We start from the raw sequence: 21,497 nt of genomic DNA, 5'->3' as shown, positions 1-21,497 counted from the left end.
TCAATACAATCACTGATGCAAATAAGGATTTGTACAGGGTGATGGGTATATTTATAAGAGACTGATACCAGTGGTTATTCTGTGGTGAAGGGTTTGAAAGGATGTGAAAATTATACTTGGGAGGTTTGTAATGTTTCGGCAAAAGGTTTCAGTCCACTAACGTTTTGTTAACATTGTAATTTGATGCCATGTCTATTTGGTAAGTGGGTACGTTTTTGTGTCCAGCAGTAATAATAACATGAACATTTTAAAGGTCACATGCAACCAAAAAATCAAACATAATTAAAACACAATTATCACTTATTCATGACATATAATATACATTGCTGGTTACGAAAAAATATATAAACAAAATTATAAGCGTTCAATCGCAAATCGAAAGTGCAAAATTGTGTACTTCGGTTTACTTCCCAAGAAACGAAGCAGCCGGGGATACCGAACCCAGTCAGAGCGGGTGGGTGTGCACTCAAGTGTAACGGCTGGTTCATTTGCAGATGCCTTCACGGCTAATTGTGTGTATATATAGAGAGAGATGTTGGGTTTTGTAAATACATGCTCATTTTTTTGTGTATAACATTTTGCAATCAACAGACATCATAACATGTCATGTGTTCAAGTATCACCCCTGCCTTTCTGTGTAATTACATAATGTGACAGAGACCGAACTCGGGCCATAAATCAATGCATTGTGTTTATGGTGTATAGCCTGATTGGTGTTAAAGAACCACTAAACTTTGTTTTTTGTTACTCTTTTAACCATTACATATGAAAGATTTGTGGTTAGTCTTATGCGGAACACCAAATTTATTCTTTAAAAACTTGTGGTTAATTAATACCGAGCGATTAAAAGTGGCCAAAAAGTCGCCTGCTTCCCTCTCGCCCGCCAACGAAACCACAGACAGGTTACGTAACTCTGTCGCCAGAGCACTGCAGTGACGTCATATGAGGAACGATTTTCAGTTAGTTGTATAGAAAGTGTGTAGCACGCTCATCATTTTGATGATTTCTCGACATGAACGACGACATGCCGAATCGTTGCTTTGTCGTCAATTGCTCCTAGGGGTCGGGTGATGGTGTCACCATGCACAGATTTCCACAGGATCCCGCAGTTCGTGCTAAATGGGTTATGTTTGTGAGTGCGAAGCGAGCGTTGTGGAAGCCTGAAACGATATCTTACTTGTGTTCAGATCGCTTCACCAAAGTTAAAGAATCAAAACTACTTACTAGTTATAGTAAAATATGTATATGATTGATGACCATAAAGATTTTCCATAACACAACTTGTAACATAACGATTTCTTCCTCGGAAGTGAGGTTGTGGTCGAAGTAACAATAATATTGTAAGTAGTATTATATTGACACCCACCTCGCTGCCAGGAGAGAAATTGTCATGTTATACGCTATGTCATGCAAAATCCTATTGGCCATCAATAAAATACATATTTTACTACCAGTAGAAAGTAGTTTTGATTTTGTAACTCGGTGAAAACAAACCTAAATAGCATTTATCCACAGACTGGCGGATGTTCCCGACAGAATATGCCATTTTGAAAATCGTAAAGTCTGTTAGAATTAATGAGATTATAGTTTGTTTTCATCAAGTTAGAAAATCAAAACTACTTTCTACTCGTAGTTAAATATGTATTGGAATCATAACCAAAAGGGTTTTGCATGACACAACTTATAACATAACGATTTCTTCCACGGAAGCGAGGTGGGGGTCGAAGTCACAATACTGCGCGATAAATTTCTTGCTACATTCACATGGTTAATGTCCACTCACCAGTATGTAGATACTAGTCAATGTGCGTCTTTATATTTGGTCTTATAATCCTAATTAGTTTATTATCATACTTTTATGCATTTTGAAACTAAATAAAAAGCTGACGATCTGCTGATACTTATAGTGAATTTATAACAGAACTGTAACATTTTATAGTTTGCCAATGTGAATCATAATTCGCACACACACCCTAGTGTATGTTGTCTGTCTCATTACACTTCAGGGCGAAAACAATGATTCTGTTGAATGCTACGACAAATGATTAAAAAACAAAATGCAAATATTAAAATTAAAACAGATTAAAGTTATAGGAACAATATCAGGCCATTACCTTGTTTGAGGAATGTATCCATCAATATCCACAAAACTGTTCCAAATGATGTGTCTTTTAACAGTTTAATATACGAAAAAGTGATAAATCTTTTCAGGTATTGGTGTATAGTCTCATTGGTCACCCAAGATAGCACACCTGGCAACTAATTGCATAATGTCCGCCTTTCATTAAAAACAGTAATTTAGTTAGCCAATAATGGGCAATCAATCAATGTATTGCCGGTTAATCCTTTGAAAGAAGGACGTTGTTTTACGCAGACACCGACACGGCAGAGTGTATTCAGTATAGATTAGTAAATCTACATACATAAACACTACCTTTTGACAATTCCGCTGTGTAAGATAAAAGTAATTAATCAATCAGCGTGTTATCGGTTAATCCTTTGATCGATGTTCATAATGTTGAATATTTACTCCAGACACAAGAAATGCCAAATGGGAACCTTTGTCGGGTAATCTAAGTGTGTTACCACTAATTATACCTGTTATAAATTCATTAACTGACCATCAAGTGAATGATGACAAATAACATGTGTAGGTTTATACCACCTAACACGGGTTACAACAAGGGAGTATTAATTGCTGTATTGCATGTGAAAACTTATGGGCCGACACTGTTTTGAGAATACAAACAGATTTTTACATGACATGATTAAATATCGAGGTAAAAAAACACAGAAATAGGATCAATTTGGATCAGTCATTATACAAATAGGGCCTAACGACACCAATCAATTGTGACAGAAGCGTCTATGAAAACAAGTTGTAACTCGGAAACTAGGCAAAGCAGGAGACAAAATTAAATGACAGTAGATTGTGAGAACATATAGCTTTCATTTTCCACAACAATTGTCACGATTTCAGGTTTATACAAGCCTGTAAACAAGATAATTTACCCCCTAAAATGTAGATGAATTCTGCATCGGCCCTCAAAGCTATTCCTCATATGACGTCACAGAGTCGCGCCGCTCTGATTGGTTGAAATTTCGTTCGCGGGTGAGAATTGTGCACTGTTGTCAAAAAGGTCGATTTAAGTCAATTAAAGGTCGAAATGAGTAGTTTTAATGACGGGGTTGCATTTATAACGATGCCAGTTAGTGATTTATGTATTTTTACCCCCTAGGGTTCATGTGACCTTTAAGTTCAAATCGCTTGTGGTCAGTGATAGCAGCTGTGTATTGAATATTGTCATTAGCAGACAGGCAGGCATACACACAGGTGTCAATAAAACAAGACATTGAGTTTTGTCTGTGACAACGACATATCTATATCACAGTTAGAAATTCTGTCAACGCTAAATAATGACATTGCTTTTAAGTATCGAACTGAGAAAGTTTCTCGGTAAGAAGATCGTGTGGTGAAATAGACAAATGAAATTATATAAACAGTTAATTTACTGTCATAACATATAAAAAGCTCGCGCCTGTGAGATATCAACAAAACATTAGAAAAATAGCTCACACCAAAGCCTTCACCGAGTATTCACCCGACAACCCGCTTCCAAGCTGCGCGAACCTATTTACTTGCGCACGTGCTATGAGCGCAGCCCAGCTGTTGAAACCCGTTTTCCCCAGAAAAGTCTGGGGAAATTTAGTGAAACGTTTGAACTCAGATTTCGCGCGTTTTTTTCCATCGCGTTATTTTTCAACTTTATAAGTTGAATTTGCATTTTTGACGATTTGTTTCGGTATGTCCATACCGAAAGGTATCAGAATCTGCAAAGTTTTGTTTTACGTTGCATGTGACCTTTAAAGATGTACTCCACGGCCTTTCAAACAGAAGATGAGAGCCACGAGGTCACTGTGACCTGTGACTATAACACAGGCTAGTGTTAGGTCGGAGTGACCTAACTACAAGTAGATTGTGCTAATAAAACCAGTGAGTATATCAGATAAGGGCACATTGTTTACGCCCAGTCCATACTTAATCAAACAGTCTGTCGTGTTTCACCTGGAATATTGCCAACTGTAAAGTAAAGAACAACCATTTAGTCACTCGAGGTGAGGTGAGGTGAAATTGGGTTTAACGTCGTGCTTGAGAATATTTCGCTCATATGACGACGTGCATGCGTGTGTATGTATATGTGCGGCTGCTTGTACTAGCCCAGACTGAAGCTGGTTTTATAGTGCTAGCCCACTGAGATACCATGCCGCAGTGAAGCATGAATACCCCACTCAGACACATTATACTGACTCCGAGCCGACCTGTTCTTGTTGTACCCATTAATGCCGAGCGCCAGCAGGGACCAACAAGTACCATATTTTAACGTCTTTTGGTATGACGCAGTCGGGGATCGAACCCGCGACCTTCCGCTCTCCGGGCGGACACTCTAACCACTACACCACGGAGGCGGTCTTTAATCACTCGAGTTTCTTCAGAAGCTATCAACGTTTTCATGTTGTGCAAGAGAAAGGCTACTATCACCCGTATCAGTTTATGACAGTGGATTGACTGTCCTGTACAGCCTTTGAACAAGCAAGTTTTGGGCGAGTTCGGCCAGCATGGTGTAGGAGGTTTATTGACCTAAACGAGTTTTCCGTTCTGATAATAACCTCGGAGTTTCTCTGTGGTTTGGGATGAGATCTTTTGAAATTCCACTTGTATTTCATTGATAAATTTTTCTCATAACCCATTTCTATGTCCTGGAATTAAACAGTGAATGAAACAGATCCTGATCCAGAGCTACTGTCACCCATCTTTGTGATTCTTTTTATGCCAGCAGTATATAGTTGTATGTAGTTGAAATGATCATCTCTACCATGACACGGCACCAGTGAAGAGCCACTTCCTCGTGGTGGGTGCTGGGTAACGCTAAGAGCTCTTCAACCCCCCGTTGTGGACCCGGGGGTATAAAATTGGTCCACCAACCCGTTTGCCGTGGGTTGCACCCCTGTGTCGGTGGAGGACGGGATTCTGGTGGTTGAGGGCATTGGTTCCAGGATTAGCGTTCCTTTGCCCAAAATTTGCCTAGATGCGGTGCCAGAAGGCAGTGGCTCATGGGCAAATCTGGTGGAAAAATTATTTTTTAGTTTTTCTGCTTGAGTATATCATCCGAGTATCCTTGGTGCTGCAAGTGGGAGACCCGGTTGTCTTTAGCATTGTCCTTGTGATACTCCGTGGTGGGTGGGGGGCTCGGATGATGAAGTCTAAACACTTACCATGGCTTATGAAACCCCCACAAAAAAGCAAACGTCCTCTTGAAATGATCCTGATGACAACGACCTCCTACTACCCAAACAAATTGATTACTGGCCACGTTTCGTTGTCATTGACACCAAAGATAACACACCATTGAAGTTAAACCCTTTTGCTGTGTCTAAGGGTATCCAAGGCATTGCCGGCGATGTAACGAATATTAAAAAATTACGTTTTGGTGCGCTGTTGATCGAGTGCAGCAAAAGACAACAGTCCACCAACCTGTTGAACACTGACACTTTTGTTGGCATTCCGGTTACCTTCACGCCCCACAAAACACTTAACACTAGCAAGGGTATCGTGCGAGACCGCGATAGATTGCTGGCTGACATGTCGGAACTTGATATCGTCTCCAAAATGAAGGATCAGGGTGTGCTATATGTTAAACGTTTCTCAACACGTATAAATGATACAACCATTAAACCAACACATATCTGTTTTCCTTTTCTTTACCTAATGCTCCCAAATCACTGAAGGCAGGTTATTGTAACCTCAATCCTGAGACATACATTCCAAACCCTCTTAGGTGCTTTAAATGTCAAAAGTTTGACCACGGCGTAAATACTTGCACATTGTCTGTCGTGTGTGCTCACTGTGGTGAGAAGACACACACAACTGAAGATTGTACAAGTACCTTTAAAAAATGCACCAACTGTTCAGGAGAACATTCATATTTCTTAAAAGAGTGTCCGATTTGGAAAGAACAAATGCAGATCAACAAGATCAAATTTACCCAAAGCATCAGTTTTTCTGATGCCAAATTGTTTGTAAAGAGATCTGAACTTACAGAAAGTTATGCTTCAATAACCAAAACACCAACTGAATCAAGCCCTATAGTATCTACATCATCCACAAGCTGTCAAACAAACTTGACTTGGGTCAAAGGCGACAATCCACAGCTTTTGTATCCTGCTATATCATCTCAAACTACGGAATCACTTCCTCGTACGTCCGAAAGGCAGCCAGAGTCCTCTTCTGATCATCAGTCATCCTCTCAGTCCCGTTCACAGTCTCTCAATCGTCATCTGATACTCAAGAAAAATAAACCGAAGCAAAACCAAAGTGGCAGAGCCTCAAAAGGGTCGGAAAATAGAATTCAGCTATACAAGAAATATGGATCTCTTGACGCCATGGACGTATGTGAAAACATCCATTCTAGGGCACATAGCTTGGCCCCCCACAAAAAAGTGCGGGGTAGATCCCCAATAAATCCCCCCAAAAGATAATGTCTTCTAATAATATTGTACAGTGGAACTGCAGAGAGTTAAGGAATCATTTCAATGATTTGTAGCTATTAGTCCAGGACTTCACACCATCAGCCATCTGTCAGCAGGAGACATACTTAAAACAGACGGATACATTTGACCTACGCCATTTCAATGCATACCATTCTTTTTCACCTCCGGGTGATCGGGCCACTGGAGGATCTTCCATCCTTATCAAACAGAATATTATCCATAGCCCTGTTATACTTAATACTGGTCTCCAGGCGGTTGCCTTGCGACTCACATTACATGTTGCGCCCACTTTATGCTCTTTGTACATCTCACCGTCTTCAACTCTTCAGAAGACTGAACTTCAAAATCTATATGACCAACTCCCTAAACTTTGTATTATTATGGGAGATTAAAATGGCCACAAACCACTCTGGGGTGGTACAACTACTAATACTAAAAGTAAACTATTAGAAGAGTTCTGGTCAGATAATGATTTATGCATATATAATGACGGTTCTAACACATATGTACATCTTGGCACAGGAACTTATTTGGCTCTTGATTTATCAATTACAAACTCACACCTATTGAATGAATTTGAATGGTCAATCCACAATGACCTCTGTGGAAGTGACCATTTTCCAACAATATTATAACCTGTGAACCCATCTGATATTACCCCATCCTCAAGATGGAGCTAAATGGAATTTATATCAAACCCTGTGTTGTAACAGACTTAAACCTGAACTTTTTATGGATGTTCTTGATGCCATAAAAGATTTCTCTGATGAACTCAATAATATAGCTGACGAGTGTATCCCAAAATCCTCTGCAATTCCACACATCCGAAAACCATGGTTCACCAATGAATGCAAACAATCTAGGAAGGCACGGAAGAAGGCTGAGAATTATTTCCGTCGCCATCCTTTGGTCCATAATTTGAATACATTCAAAATTTTAAATGCTAAGGCACGGCGTACCTTCAAGCAATGTAAACGTCAATCCTGGCGAAATTATGTGTCAAAAATAAATTCACGAATGCCGATATCAAAGGTATGGAACATGATCCAGAAAATAAAAGGTAAGGGCTCTCAATCTAGCATTAAGCCTCTTAAAGATGGAGACGAATTATTAACTAGTAAATCTGATATAGCAAATAAACTTTGGCCAAACATTCTTCCTCATCAATTTATATCCCACAATTCCAAAATATAAAATGCAACAGGAAAGGAAAACTATTAATATCAATTCAGATAACCGGGAAGATTATAATGAAATATTTTCTATTCATGAGCTTCATACTGCTCTTGATCAAGCTCATGATACGGCTACAGGGGCTGATAACATACATTATCAGCTCCTGAAACACTTACCGGATTAATGCTTAGAAACATTTTTGATGATATTTGGACTTCTGGACTATTTCCTTCTTCATGGCGCGATGCTATTGTTGTACCCATCCCTATACCTATCCGTGATCATACTGATCCTTCGAATTATCGACCGATCTCATTAACTAGCTGCGTTTGCAAGACCATGGAACGCATGATAAATAATCGAATTGTGTGGTTCTTGGAAACCAATAACCTTATAACAGACATTCAATGTGGTTTCCGTAAAAACAGAAGTACCATCGATAATTTAGTGCGTTTAGAATCCTTTGTAAAAATGCAATTATTCAAAAACAACATGCAGTGTCGATCTTTTTCGACTTAGATTTACACGATTTTCGATTGAGAGGCCGTTTGCCTCAATTTATATCCAACTTTTTAACGGACAGGCAATTTCAAGTTCGCGTGGGTTTTACCCTGTCTGATCATTACAATCAGGATCAGGGTGTCCCACAAGGCAGCATTTTGTCTGCCACGTTTAGTATTAAAATAAATAGTCTTTCAAAGGTTTTAAGTGATTCAATCGGTGGATCCCTTTTCGTGGATGATTTGAATATTTCTTGCCGTGGTAAAAACATGCGAACTATTGAGAGACAATTATAAATTTGTCTCAACAAAATTCATAGATGGTGTTTGGAAAACGGGTTTAAATTTTCGAAATCTAAAACCAAATGTATACATTTTTGTAGCAAATATAAACCCCATAAAGATCCTGAATTATCATTAAATGGCACACCCATCAAAGTTGTCAAGGAAGCTAAATTCCTTGGTCTCATCTTTGATTCGCATTTAACCTTTCTGCCACATATCAAACATCTAAAAGCCAAATGCCTGAAGGCACTCGACTTGTTGAAAGTCGTTTCCAGTTCAAAGTGGGGAGGGGACCAAACCACCCTCCTTCATTTGTATAGATCACTGGTCCGATCGAAACTTGATTACGGCTCTATTGTATATTGTGGGGCCTGTAAAAGCAACCTCAAACTACTTGATTCTATCCATCACCAGGGTCTACGTCTTTGTCTTGGGCCTTTCAGAACCTCTCCCATTGACAGTCTCTACGTTTTGTATCCCTTGTGATGAGAGAACCACGGTCAAGCACGTCCTGCTTGACTGTGTTGAATTCTCCATCATAAAGGATAAATATTTCAATATCAAAACTGTAAAGGAACTTTTTAATAAAGTTAATTATCATTTAATCATTGATTTTTTAAAAGAGATAGATTTGTTAAATGCATTTCGATATATGTTTTGTAAATAGATAAAGTTTTATAATTGATAGTTCAGATTATCAACATATATTGTTAGTGGCTGTATCCTCAAAGGGGGTTGAAGTAGCGTAAAATTATTGTCCTCCTGAGAGGGTACGTAAGACCCAAAACATTCAAAGTAAATTTCAACTAAGTAAAATTTAAACATACCAAATTTCTTAAACGTAGGAATTTTGTTATTTTAATCCTCGGCTAAATTTTCCCACAATCGCCAGTGGCTGAGGGGAGTTGGTGACGAATAAACAGATTGACGTAACTGCAAATGTTCGTCTAATCGCCCATGTCAAATCGGGGTATATGTTGGTCGTCTTTTCAGTCTTACGCCACTTTCAGTTCATTTCTGCCTCAGATACTGACATAGGTTTTCCAGAACACTTAACACATCCAAATTTCGTTGATTCAAACACTGTTGCCTAATCTCATTACCCAAGTGGGAACTGATACTATTCCCGACTTGGAATTTGCACACATTGACAAGTTGTCGGGTATTGACTTCATCATCAACATAACGGTGCCTCAGTCCGGGTATTATGAGGTTTCATGAAGACATATATGGATTGAAATAAATCAGATTCACGGGAACTTGCATTACAGATTTACGACCAATATTGACAACCGACTTGGTACAGTACTAACATACATATTTTTAAATTCACAAATAGGCCGGGTTTTTAAGGGTGACAGAAAAATCACATTATTGTGTCTTTGAAGTGGCAGTGTGAAGGACTATCAAGAGGTTGTAGGTTCGTATCTTGTAGAAGTTTTGTCGGAGGATCATGAATGTGCTGTATGACAAACAGTATTTCTATGATACACGAAGCTGAGCATAAATCTGAAAACTGAGGAAGACACTTGCACATCTGTAGCATCAGTGCATGTGCACCAAGGGATATAGTGGATAGACGATGCGTTGATAAGGAAGGATATAGACGACACGAGTAACGATATGGATCTGGTGAATCTGAACGGATGTCTGCCATCTTCATCTCTCGAAAATCAATCGAAATCAATGGGATGTTCAAATGTATAATTGAATTATTCCATATCAGGAAACTGCAATCTTGACTTAGTCATGCAATAGGAAAATTCTCTTGTGCGAGATATTACAGACAAGGTGATTCAATTTGTCGTCCTAAGCCACGGGTGCAGATTTTTACATTGTGTGGATGACTTTCCCGAAGGTCTTAAACACATGTATGACTTCTGCTTCCATGCCTATTTCGAGAAATCAATATTAACGTCATGTAGGTTCTCCTTCGTACATGAAATCTTGAATCTAGCCAGAGGTGCACAAGCAGGGAAGACACAGCTCAATTTATCATTTATACATTATTACAACGAATGTTTGTTGCGCACCAGTTCTCACAGTTTTGCAACCGTGAATATATTACACTGTGGATGTGTTGTAATGGAGATACAGTCCGTCTCGATGTTGTTGTATTTGTTTTCAGGTTAGGTTTTCATAATATCCGGATTTGATCAGATTGTCGGCCTTAACGTAAACGTTTTACTCAAGGAGTCATCTCATCCTCCACGTTTTAAGGAGCCAATTAAAAATTTATAGAGTCAAGGTATAAAGTAGGGAGCCAAAAGTAACAGTTGTTATTGAAATGTGTTGTTTGACTGCACAAAGTCGTTCCTGTTTAGTTTGTCAAGTCATTCAGTGTCTTTTGTCCTTCGCGTAGTAGGGAAATCTTTTCGATGTCTGTTTGTGACACATTGTATTGGTCTTACATGTATGTTTGGTCTGTTTGGCATGTGTATAAGAAACAACTGTGCTGACACATGTTTGATTTCACTTTAACTTTTTCAAAACTAACATATTGTTCTTCTTACATTAAGGAAGCATTGTCATTGCGTTCTTTATACATATGAATCTGATTGTCAAATGCCACTATCTTATAATTACACATGTTTATTTGTATTGTACGTGGGCCTAAGGCCTTGTTACGAAATCAACTTGAATACTGATACTTTCATGTCCCGAAGATACCCCGCTGATTATAACCTGTAACGTATTAATACCTGTGATGGATTATAACCTGTGACAGAGAATGCTCAACGCTCCATTCCATTCGAGTGCAATGTGATCGATGTTATCTGGTTTAGCAGATTATCTCCACAAGCATGCTGAACCAAACCCATTCCAACTGGAAGCTCAACAAAGTTTTACAAAGTTTTACAAAGGATGGAAGCTAATTGTGTGGTCAATCAAATATACATACTTTTTATAATTTACTAAGTCTAACGTGATGCCAAACCCCTGAAATCTTACTAGACGTAGCAGTATTAAACATTAACCTATTCGGGAGACTCGGGAGAGCAGTGGCAGATGCCTTTTCTGATAAACTGTATAAGTCCTATATTCCGGACACCGTGTATTTTACAGTTTATCAGTTCATCTAGTGTACAACGTTTTTAAGCATCAGGATTTTTCATCAATTTATTTACTGTTTTTCGGAAAATCAATCTTCAACTTTTTATCAGTTGACATCAGGTCGTAATGTGATATTAAAATGCCAGCTCTGTGCGTCAGAGAAAGCTTAACTGACTTTTACAAGTTTTATAAGGCCAAAGGTGTGATTAGAAACACTTTCTCTCAAAATATATTTCTCTGGAGCCCTTCCCTTTATCTAAAATGTATTTAGTACCTTTTAGCGTTAATTGCAGTGTTACAACTTGGTGCAAGTGGGAGTCGATATCACTCAGTCACCCCTCTCCTGTCGGTAGGCCATACTGCCCATGTTGTATATACTGTATATTGTTGCAATTGGATTACGGCGTGTCCTTAACAACTGACATGGTATTGCATGTTTTGTGAGGAGCTAACCCATCGATAATGTATGTGTGTGTGGGTGTGTGTGTGTGTGTGTGTGTCAAGTCAATATTGCCACAAGTTCATTGTAAGTGTCTTTCACAATTAACAACAGAGAGGGCATAATTTCGTTTCTAGTTGATTTAAGAAATAGACATTCAGTGACAAAATTGTATGAAACATTTGCCATTTCAGAACAGGCAGAATCGGCAATCCTTGGAAGTGCCAGTGACGCCATAGGCTCCATGATGTATCACCACAAAAGAATAACACCATCAGTAACACGTATAGAAACAGTAGCATTACAAGAGAATGACATATATTTCACATTGGTATATCAAACTATTCCCCAGCTACGATATTGAGATAATACAAAATGGCGCTGTAAACATACACTTGATATCTGAAAGCGAGCGACTGTTTACCCAGGAGTAGTGCAGACAACATCTTGTGTAATTGTAGGGTTACAATCCCAAGACAGTTCATGAGACTGGTGGTAACTATTTCATATACTGCCCCTAACTGTCCACTTCACAATCACACTCGTAAAGATCCGAGTTAGAATTGGTCTTCAGCAACCAACGCTTGTCGTATAAGGCGACTAACGGGATTAAGTGACCAGACTCGCTGACTTGGTTGATATCCCAATGGCGTAGATCAATGGTCATGATGTCAATAGCTGAATACAGCTTGGGAAATGGTAAGAGCAAACCGAAACAACAAACAAGCTGAATGCGTATTATTTAAACAGAATCTTATTGGCTTAAGCACTGATACAACAAACAACTTGGTTGATGCTTGTCATCTTATCCCAATTACGTAGATCGATGGTCATGATGCCAATCATAAGATGTTCTGGTCCAGACTCCATTGTTTATACACTGCACCCACATAGCTGATAAACTGAAGAGTACGGCGTTAAGCAATCTTTCCTCTATTCAACAAAGCGAGTTCAGCACTACGACCATTGTATGCCTAAGATCGCTTTGTTTACTGGGGACCTGATGGACGTCTTTACATATGTGAAGTTGTTATCCAGTAAGAAAGGTTAGGATCGCTTTGTTTACTGGGGACCTGATGGACGTCTTTACATAAGAGAAGTTGTTATCCAGTAAGAAAGGTTAGGATCGCTTTGTTTACTGGGGACCTGATGGACGTCTTTACATAAAAGAAGTTGTTATCCAGTAAGAAAGGTTAGGATCGCTTTGTTTACTGGGGACCTGATGGACGTCTTTACATAAGAGAAGTTGTTATCCAGTAAGAAAGGTTAGGATCGCTTTGTTTACTGGGGACCTGATGGACGTCTTTACATAAGAGAAGTTGTTATCCAGTAAGAAAGGTTAGGATCGCTTTGTTTACTGGGGACCTGATGGACGTCTTTACATAAGAGAAGTTGTTATCCAGTAAGAAAGGTTAGGATCGCTTTGTTTACTGGGGACCTGATGGACGTCTTTACATAAGAGAAGTTGTTATCCAGTAAGAAAGGTTAAGATCGCTTTGTTTACCGGGGACCTGATGGACGTCTTTACATAAGGGAAGTTGTTATCCAGTAAGAAAGGTTAGGATCGCTTTGTTTACTGGGGACCTGATGGACGTCTTTACATAAGAAGTTGTTATCCAGTAAGAAAGGTTAGGATCGCTTTGTTTACTGGGGACCTGATGGACGTCTTTACATAAGAGAAGTTGTTATCCAGTAAGAAAGGTTAGGATCGCTTTGTTTACTGGGGACCTGATGGACGTCTTTACATAAGAGAAGTTGTTATCCAGTAAGAAAGGTTAGGATCGCTTTGTTTACTGGGGACCTGATGGACGTCTTTACATAAGAGAAGTTGTTATCCAGTAAGAAAGGTTAAGATCGCTTTGTTTACCGGGGACCTGATGGACGTCTTTACATAAGGGAAGTTGTTATCCAGTAAGAAAGGTTAGGATCGCTTTGTTTACTGGGGACCTGATGGACGTCTTTACATAAGAGAAGTTGTTATCCAGTAAGAAAGGTTAGGATCGCTTTGTTTACCGGGGACCTGATGGACATCTTTACATAAGAGAAGTTGTTATCCAGTAAGAAAGGTTAGGATCGCTTTGTTTACCGGGGACCTGATGGACGTCTTTACATAAGAGAAGTTGTTATCCAGTAAGAAAGGTTAGGATCGCTTTGTTTACCGGGGACCTGATGGACGTCTTTACATAAGAGAAGTTGTTATCCAGTAAGAAAGGTTAGGATCGCTTTGTTTACTGGGGACCTGATGGACGTCTTTACATAAGAGAAGTTGTTATCCAGTAAGAAAGGTTAGGATCGCTTTGTTTACTGGGGACCTGATGGACGTCTTTACATAAGAGAAGTTGTTATCCAGTAAGAAAGGTTAGGATCGCTTTGTTTACTGGGGACCTGATGGACGTCTTTACATAAGAGAAGTTGTTATCCAGTAAGAAAGGTTAGGATCGCTTTGTTTACTGGGGACCTGATGGACGTCTTTACATAAGAGAAGTTGTTATCCAGTAAGAAAGGTTAGGATCGCTTTGTTTACTGGCGACCTGATGGACGTCTTTACATAAGAGAAGTTGTTATCCAGTAAGAAAGGTTAGGATCGCTTTGTTTACCGGGGACCTGATGGACATCTTTACATAAGAGAAGTTGTTATCCAGTAAGAAAGGTTAGGATCGCTTTGTTTACTGGGGACCTGATGGACGTCTTTACATAAGAGAAGTTGTTATCCAGTAAGAAAGGTTAGGATCGCTTTGTTTACCGGGGACCTGATGGACGTCTTTACATAAGAGAAGTTGTTATCCAGTAAGAAAGGTTAGGATCGCTTTGTTTACTGGGGACCTGATGGACGTCTTTACATAAGAGAAGTTGTTATCCAGGAAGAAAGGTTAGGATCGCTTTGTTTACTCGGGACCTGATGGACGTCTTTACATAAGAGAAGTTGTTATCCAGTAAGAAAGGTTAGGATCGCTTTGTTTACTGGGGACCTGATGGACGTCTTTACATAAGAAGTTGTTATCCAGTAAGAAAGGTTAAGATCGCTTTGTTTACTGGGGACCTGATGGACGTCTTTACATAAGTGAAGTTGTTATCCAGTAAGAAAGGTTAGGATCGCTTTGTTTACTGGGGACCTGATGGACGTCTTTACATAAGAGAAGTTGTTATCCAGTAAGAAAGGTTAGGATCGCTTTGTTTACTGGGGACCTGATGGACGTCTTTACATAAGAGAAGTTGTTATCCAGTAAGAAAGGTTAGGATCGCTTTGTTTACCGGGGACCTGATGGACGTCTTTACATAAGAGAAGTTGTTATCCAGTAAGAAAGGTTAAGATCGCTTTGTTTACTGGGGACCTGATGGACGTCTTTACATAAGAGAAGTTGTTATCCAGTAAGAAAGGTTAGGATCGCTTTGTTTACTGGGGACCTGATGGGCGTCTTTACATAAGAGAAGTTGTTATCCAGTAAGAAAGGTTAGGATCGCTTTGTTTACTGGGGACCTGATGGACGTCTTTACATAAGTGAAGTTGTTATCCAGTAAGAAAGGTTAGGATCGCTTTGTTTACTGGGGACCTGATGGACGTCTTTACATAAGAGAAGTTGTTATCCAGTAAGAAAGGTTAGGATCGCTTTGTTTACTGGGGACCTGATGGACGTCTTTACATAAGAGAAGTTGTTATCCAGTAAGAAAGGTTAGGATCGCTTTGTTTACCGGGGACCTGATGGACGTCTTTACATAAGAGAAGTTGTTATCCAGTAAGAAAGGTTAGGATCGCTTTGTTTACTGGGGACCTGATGGACGTCTTTACATAAGAGAAGTTGTTATCCAGTAAAACGTTAATGTCGTAATAATCGGATAAGATTATAAGAAAGCAGCAAGGACTAAGGTTTAAATTCCCACCTCAGAAACTATGAACACACAATGCTTCTTAGAAAGTGGTCAGATGTAACGCATGTTATATTTGGGATTACACTTTCTTAGTACAGTACAGATTCTGGTACGTGTATTAGGTTGGGTCCCATCCGCTGTCATAAAGATCAGTCATATGCCACAGTCAAATATATTCAATAGCCACATACTAAAGGCATTTGCTACGGTCATATACCACGGGTACATAGTATAGTGGGCAACCGTGAAGAGCCACCTCCTCGTGGTGGGTGCTGGGTAACGCTAAGAGCTCTTCACCTCCCCATGTGGACCCGGGGTATATTTGGTCCACCAACCCGTTTGCCGTGGGTTGCGCCCCTGTGTCGGTGGAAGACGGGATTCTGGTGGTTGAGGGCAATGGGATCCTGGAACCGTGTTCCTTTTGCCCAACACACCACAAATGTGAAAAAACCGTTTCATACTTGGATGCCAAAAAACTGCTAAATCAAGCCTCTTCTCCATCAAACAGTACCTACGCTGCGGCAGTTACTCGCTCTGTGGCAGTGTCCTCTACTGCGTGTCAGACTAACTTGACTTTGGACAAGTCAGAGAAACCTAGTTCGTCAGCTTCAACCATTAAACCTACTGCCACAGTCACTCAATCTACGTCTGGTTCTCAGACTGTTAAAACTGAATCCGAGACACCATCGGAAGAAGAAAGGAAAAGGGATTACTAGGGATAAACTACCTGTTGTTCATTCACCCCAGAAGTGAAAACTCATTTGGACCTTTAGATACGGAGGTTACTCCGTCCTCACAGGACAGGCGGAGGAGCTTATCCTCCTCGTATTCACGAGAGAGATCACCAATTGGGGCGCCATGAGTCAATTGTCTACTTTAAAGCTATGGAATTGCAGAGGACTAAGAAATAACTTCAGTGAGATACAATTACTGATACAAGATATTCAGCCGTCAGCAATCTGTCTCCAAGAGACATATTTAAAACCTACAGATAACTTTACTTTGAGACTATCATTCCTTTTCTCCTCCGGAATATAAAGCAACTGGAGGTGCTTCTTTCTTAGTACGGCAGGGTATAATACATAGCCCTGTCCCCCTTAAATACCAATCTTCAGACTGTAGCTGTTCGACTGACCCTGCACATTGCTTTGACTCTGTGCAGCTTATATATCCCTCCATCTTCTGATGTCCGTCTGTCGGATCTTCAGAATCTGTATGATCATCTTCCAAAGCCATGTGTCATCATGGGCGATCTGAATGGATACAACCCGCTTTGGGGAAGTGTCCATACCAACAATAAAGGTAAAATCCTCGAGGAATTTATATCAGATAATAATCTCTGTATTTTCAATGATGATTCAGCTACTTATTTACATCCAGCTACAGGAACATATTCTTCCCTGAATCTGTCACTCACCGATTCAACCTTATATAATGAATTTGAATGGATGGTTCATGATGACCTGTGCGGGAGTGATCACTTCCCTACCATTCTCAAAACAATCAACCGTGGTGATGATCCACCTTTATCGAGAAGGAACTTCGCCAGGGCTGATTGGTCATTATATAAGACATTATGTGATGATCACTTAAAACATGATGTTTTTGCGAACAGCGAAGATCCTATACAGCTGTTTTCTGATATACTCAATGACATTGCTGACCAAACTATCCCCAAGTCCTCTACAATTACACATATTCGTAAACCATGGTTTACTAATGAGTGTAAACAGGCCAGAAAGAGTAGGAAGAGAGCTGAACAGTTTTTTCGCAAACATCCTACAGTCCATAAATTAGACAAATTAAAAATTTAAATGCCAAGGCTCGACGCGCCTTTAAACAGAATAAGCGTCAGTCTTGGAGGAACAATGTTTCCAAAATAAATTCACATGCAGACAGACAGACAGACAGACAGGTTTTATTCAGTAATGTAGGCGCAGTGGCCCATAGTACAGTTGAATTTTCATTTTAACAAATATTGGTCACGTGACACGAAATTATGGTTTTACATGTGATTTAAGGATGGACATCAAATGTTTTATGAAAATGGCAGCTGATTTAATAGTGTCATCGTTATTAGAATTAAGTATTTTATATATCGTTTGTGGGGCATCATTAAAGCATTTTAGATACTTCTTTCGGCCAGCAGAGAATGCCTCACAGTCTAATAATAAGTGACGTTCGTCTTCAGTTTTACCAGAAGAACAATGAGAACATGATAAATCTTCCAATGTATTTTTATCTTTTCTATAACGCTGTATTTTTAAGGCATGTAGAGAGATTCTAAATTTACAAAAATTTCTTAAAAGGGACTTATCATTAAGGACCCTAATATATTTTTCAGGTCCGAACATCGATTTACATTGTGAATAATGACTTAGAAAACTCGATGAATTTACTGATGCGTGCCAATTCTGAATATATATATCTTTTATTCGTTGCTTAAAAGTTAACAAAAACATTTTTATATCACCAACATCTTGCTTAAACCAAACATAAGAAAACCCGCTTGAAAATAACACATTTCGGACACCAGAAGCCCAAGAATACTTTCCACGTTTGTCTAGGGATAATAATAATTGATAGCTTTGATAGGGGGTAGCGATAATCAGGCATTCTTATAAGTTTAATCCAGTATCTGATAGCTCTCATTTGACTCTCAATATGCATGCTATAGCGGCCTGTCCAAGGTGTGGAACATGGTCCTAAGAATAAAGGACAAAGGTTCTGCAGTTGTGTTTAAATAAAGTAAATAAATTGTGTCTTGAAAATGGCTTTATATTTCAAATTTTTAAAGTAAAAAACTAATTGTATACACTTTTGTAGGATATATAAGCCTGATAAGGACCCAGAACTATTTTACATGGCATTCCCATTAAAGGTGTCAAGGAGGCCAAGTTCTTGGGTCTGATTTTCGACTCCCATTTAACTTTCCTTCCGCATATCAAATCCCTAAAAACTAAATGCCTGAAGGCACTCGATTTATTTAAAGTCGTGTCTAATTCGAAGTGGGGAGGGGATCAAGCTACTCTCCTACACCTATACAGGTCACTTGTCCGCTCGAAGCTTGATTATGGCTCCATTGTATATGATGGACCCTGCAAAAGCAACCTAAAACTATTAAATTCAGTTCACCATCAAGGTCTGAGACTTTGTCTTGGGTCCTTCAGAGCTTCTCCCGCTGAAAGTCTTTACGTCGAGGCCGATGAGCCTTCTCTTAACCAACGCCAAATATAACTATCTTTACAATATATTACACAATTATATTCTAACGAGTCTAATCCTGCATTTAACTGCATCTTTAACCCTCTTTATGAGGATTTGTATAACAAAACGTCTTCTCTTGTTCCGCCTCTTTGGCTCAGAATTAAGCCATTTATTGCTGCTTTGAGCTGGAAAATATAGCTCCTTCCCGTTTGCTTTCTTCTCCTCCTTGGCAATTGGTTAGGCCACAAGTCGACCTAACATTAACCACATTTAAAAAATCAGAAACAAATGAATTACAGTATAAACAAGAATTTAGTCAATTACGAAATAAATATAATACATATAAATCCTTATTTACAGATGGGTCCAAGGATGGTGGCGCAGTTGCTTGTGCCACTGTCATTGGATCCAGAACAATATCTTCCCGATTACTGGATAATAGCTCTACTTTTACAACAGAAGCTTACGCCATACTAACAGCTCTTAAATATAATAATAGACACCCCAAATATAAACAATACATAATCTTTTCTGACTCTCTTTCTTGCCTTCAGGCTATTAACAATCTTTCTTATAAACATCCACTGATACTAGAAATTATTGAATTGTATAATGAGCTTGCTGCTGGCCAATGCGACATCATCTTTTGTTGGTTACCCAGTCACGTTGGCATTTCTGGGAATACAATGGCTGATCTTGCTGCTAAGGCAGCACTCAACAAATCTGTGACACCACTTCTTATTCCATACTCTGATTACAAAGCTAGCATTAGACCTTACATCCATAATCTGATGCAGAAAAAGTGGGACACCCGAGTAGGTATCAATAAATTACATGCAATAAAACCTTATGTTGGTTACACCTATTTGGGTCCAGATTTGAAGAGGTCATTATGCGACGATGTCGCATTGGCCATACGCGTTATACTCACAAATAATTGTTAAAAGGTGAAGATCCTCCGTTTTGTATCCCTTGTGATGAGAGAGTCACAGTCAAGCATCTCCTGCTTGACTGTGTTGAATTCTCCATCATAAGGGATAAATATTTCAATGTTAAAACTGTTAAGGATCTTTTTAATGCTGTTCATTTTCATTTCATTTTTGTTTTTTTAAAAGAAATTGATTTAATTAATGAATTTTGATTAATATGTTCTGTAGATAGATGCATTTTAATGATATGTAGTTTAAATTAGTAACTTAGATTGTCAGTGGCTGCACCCTCAAAGGGGGTTAAAGTACTGTAAAATTATCGTCCTCCTGAGAGAGTACGTAAGTCCCAAAACTTTCAAAGTAGATTTAAACATACTACCATTTTAATCGTAGAATATATGTTCGTTTAATTTGTGGCTAGATTATTTAAAACTGCTAGTGGCTGAAGGGATGGTGTAAATCCAGCTAGGGTCCATGCAGGAAGCAAATGTACTGTAAGTCCCCATGGTCCCTAGTATGGTGATCTACCTTCAGTTATTGGCAATCTATAGCCTGTTTTTACCTTGTATTGTCATCTATAGTTAAACCGTTTTACATTTAATTACTAGTTTTATATTCTAATCAGTGATAATCTAGTTATTTTACTGTCCTTCGTTGACAGGTTTTTATCATTTACAATTACTTACTATGTATAAAATTAATTGTTCTCGTCACGATATGGATGAAATATTGCCAATGTGACGATAAATTTTAACTCACTCACTCACTCATGGCGTCACGCTTTACGGAAACTTTGACAATTTCTTATGAATATCATTGCATATTATCTGTTTTTAATTTTCTATATCTTGCTACGATAATCTTTCCATGCATATTCTAAAGGCAATGGGCCATTGCAAGCAACGAATAGGCTGCTGGATGTCAGAAAATTTCAGGAAATGCTACGCAGTGTAAACTCGGAATGTTTCTTTGTTTACATTTCAAACAAGCACAATCTTTCTAGCACAGCATTCGTTTTCACACCAAATATCTTTCGCTTCATTTCATCTAGACAGTTGGTATTGATGACAAATCATATACATATTTTCCATTTCAATGTCAAATATGTTCTCGTCACGATATGGCTGCAGAAGGAGAAACTGGTTGTTCCATCAACATCAACAAAGGCTGGAGATCGTGCCTTCTCAGTTGCAGCTCCCGCCCTGTGGAACGCGGTCCCCCTTGACATCAGGAACAGTGACTCTCTCCCAAGTTTTAAGAGAAAACTCAAAACATTTCTTTTCTCATCTAGTGATTGAACTGTAACGTGTAAAGCACCATTGAGCAGCTGCATATAGCTGGAAATAGGGGCTATACAAAGCAATTATTATTAAAATTATGATTATTATAAAATGTATGGGGAATTCAGTGATGCATTTGTCGCAGCTGAATATGAAATATACGTGATATAATATGCGTCTCAATACCGACCTTCGCGAAACATCATTTTGT

The 21,497-nt window shown here is 39.0% G+C and overlaps 2 long non-coding RNA genes across 2 annotated transcripts in view; one reads left to right on the top strand and one right to left on the bottom strand.

The window, feature by feature from the left end:
• The first annotated feature begins 2,769 nt into the window (after window positions 1-2,769).
• LOC124274904 overlaps window positions 2,770-21,497 on the top strand; it is a 23,960-nt gene continuing 5,232 nt past the window's right edge. The window contains exons 1-2 of the long non-coding RNA XR_006898066.1: window positions 2,770-2,780; window positions 12,243-12,252. This is a non-coding gene — a long non-coding RNA (uncharacterized LOC124274904). The remainder of the gene's footprint in view (window positions 2,781-12,242; window positions 12,253-21,497) is intronic.
• LOC124274903 overlaps window positions 15,936-21,497 on the bottom strand; it is a 21,554-nt gene continuing 15,992 nt past the window's right edge. The window contains exon 4 of the long non-coding RNA XR_006898065.1: window positions 15,936-16,007. This is a non-coding gene — a long non-coding RNA (uncharacterized LOC124274903). The remainder of the gene's footprint in view (window positions 16,008-21,497) is intronic.

The sequence above is a fragment of the Haliotis rubra genome, unplaced genomic scaffold, assembly GCF_003918875.1.
Source record: "Haliotis rubra isolate DU_JTF1 unplaced genomic scaffold, ASM391887v1 Scf1956, whole genome shotgun sequence".
Classification (NCBI taxonomy): Eukaryota; Metazoa; Mollusca; class Gastropoda; order Lepetellida; family Haliotidae; genus Haliotis; species Haliotis rubra.
This window is presented reverse-complemented; position numbering and strand designations above follow the sequence as displayed.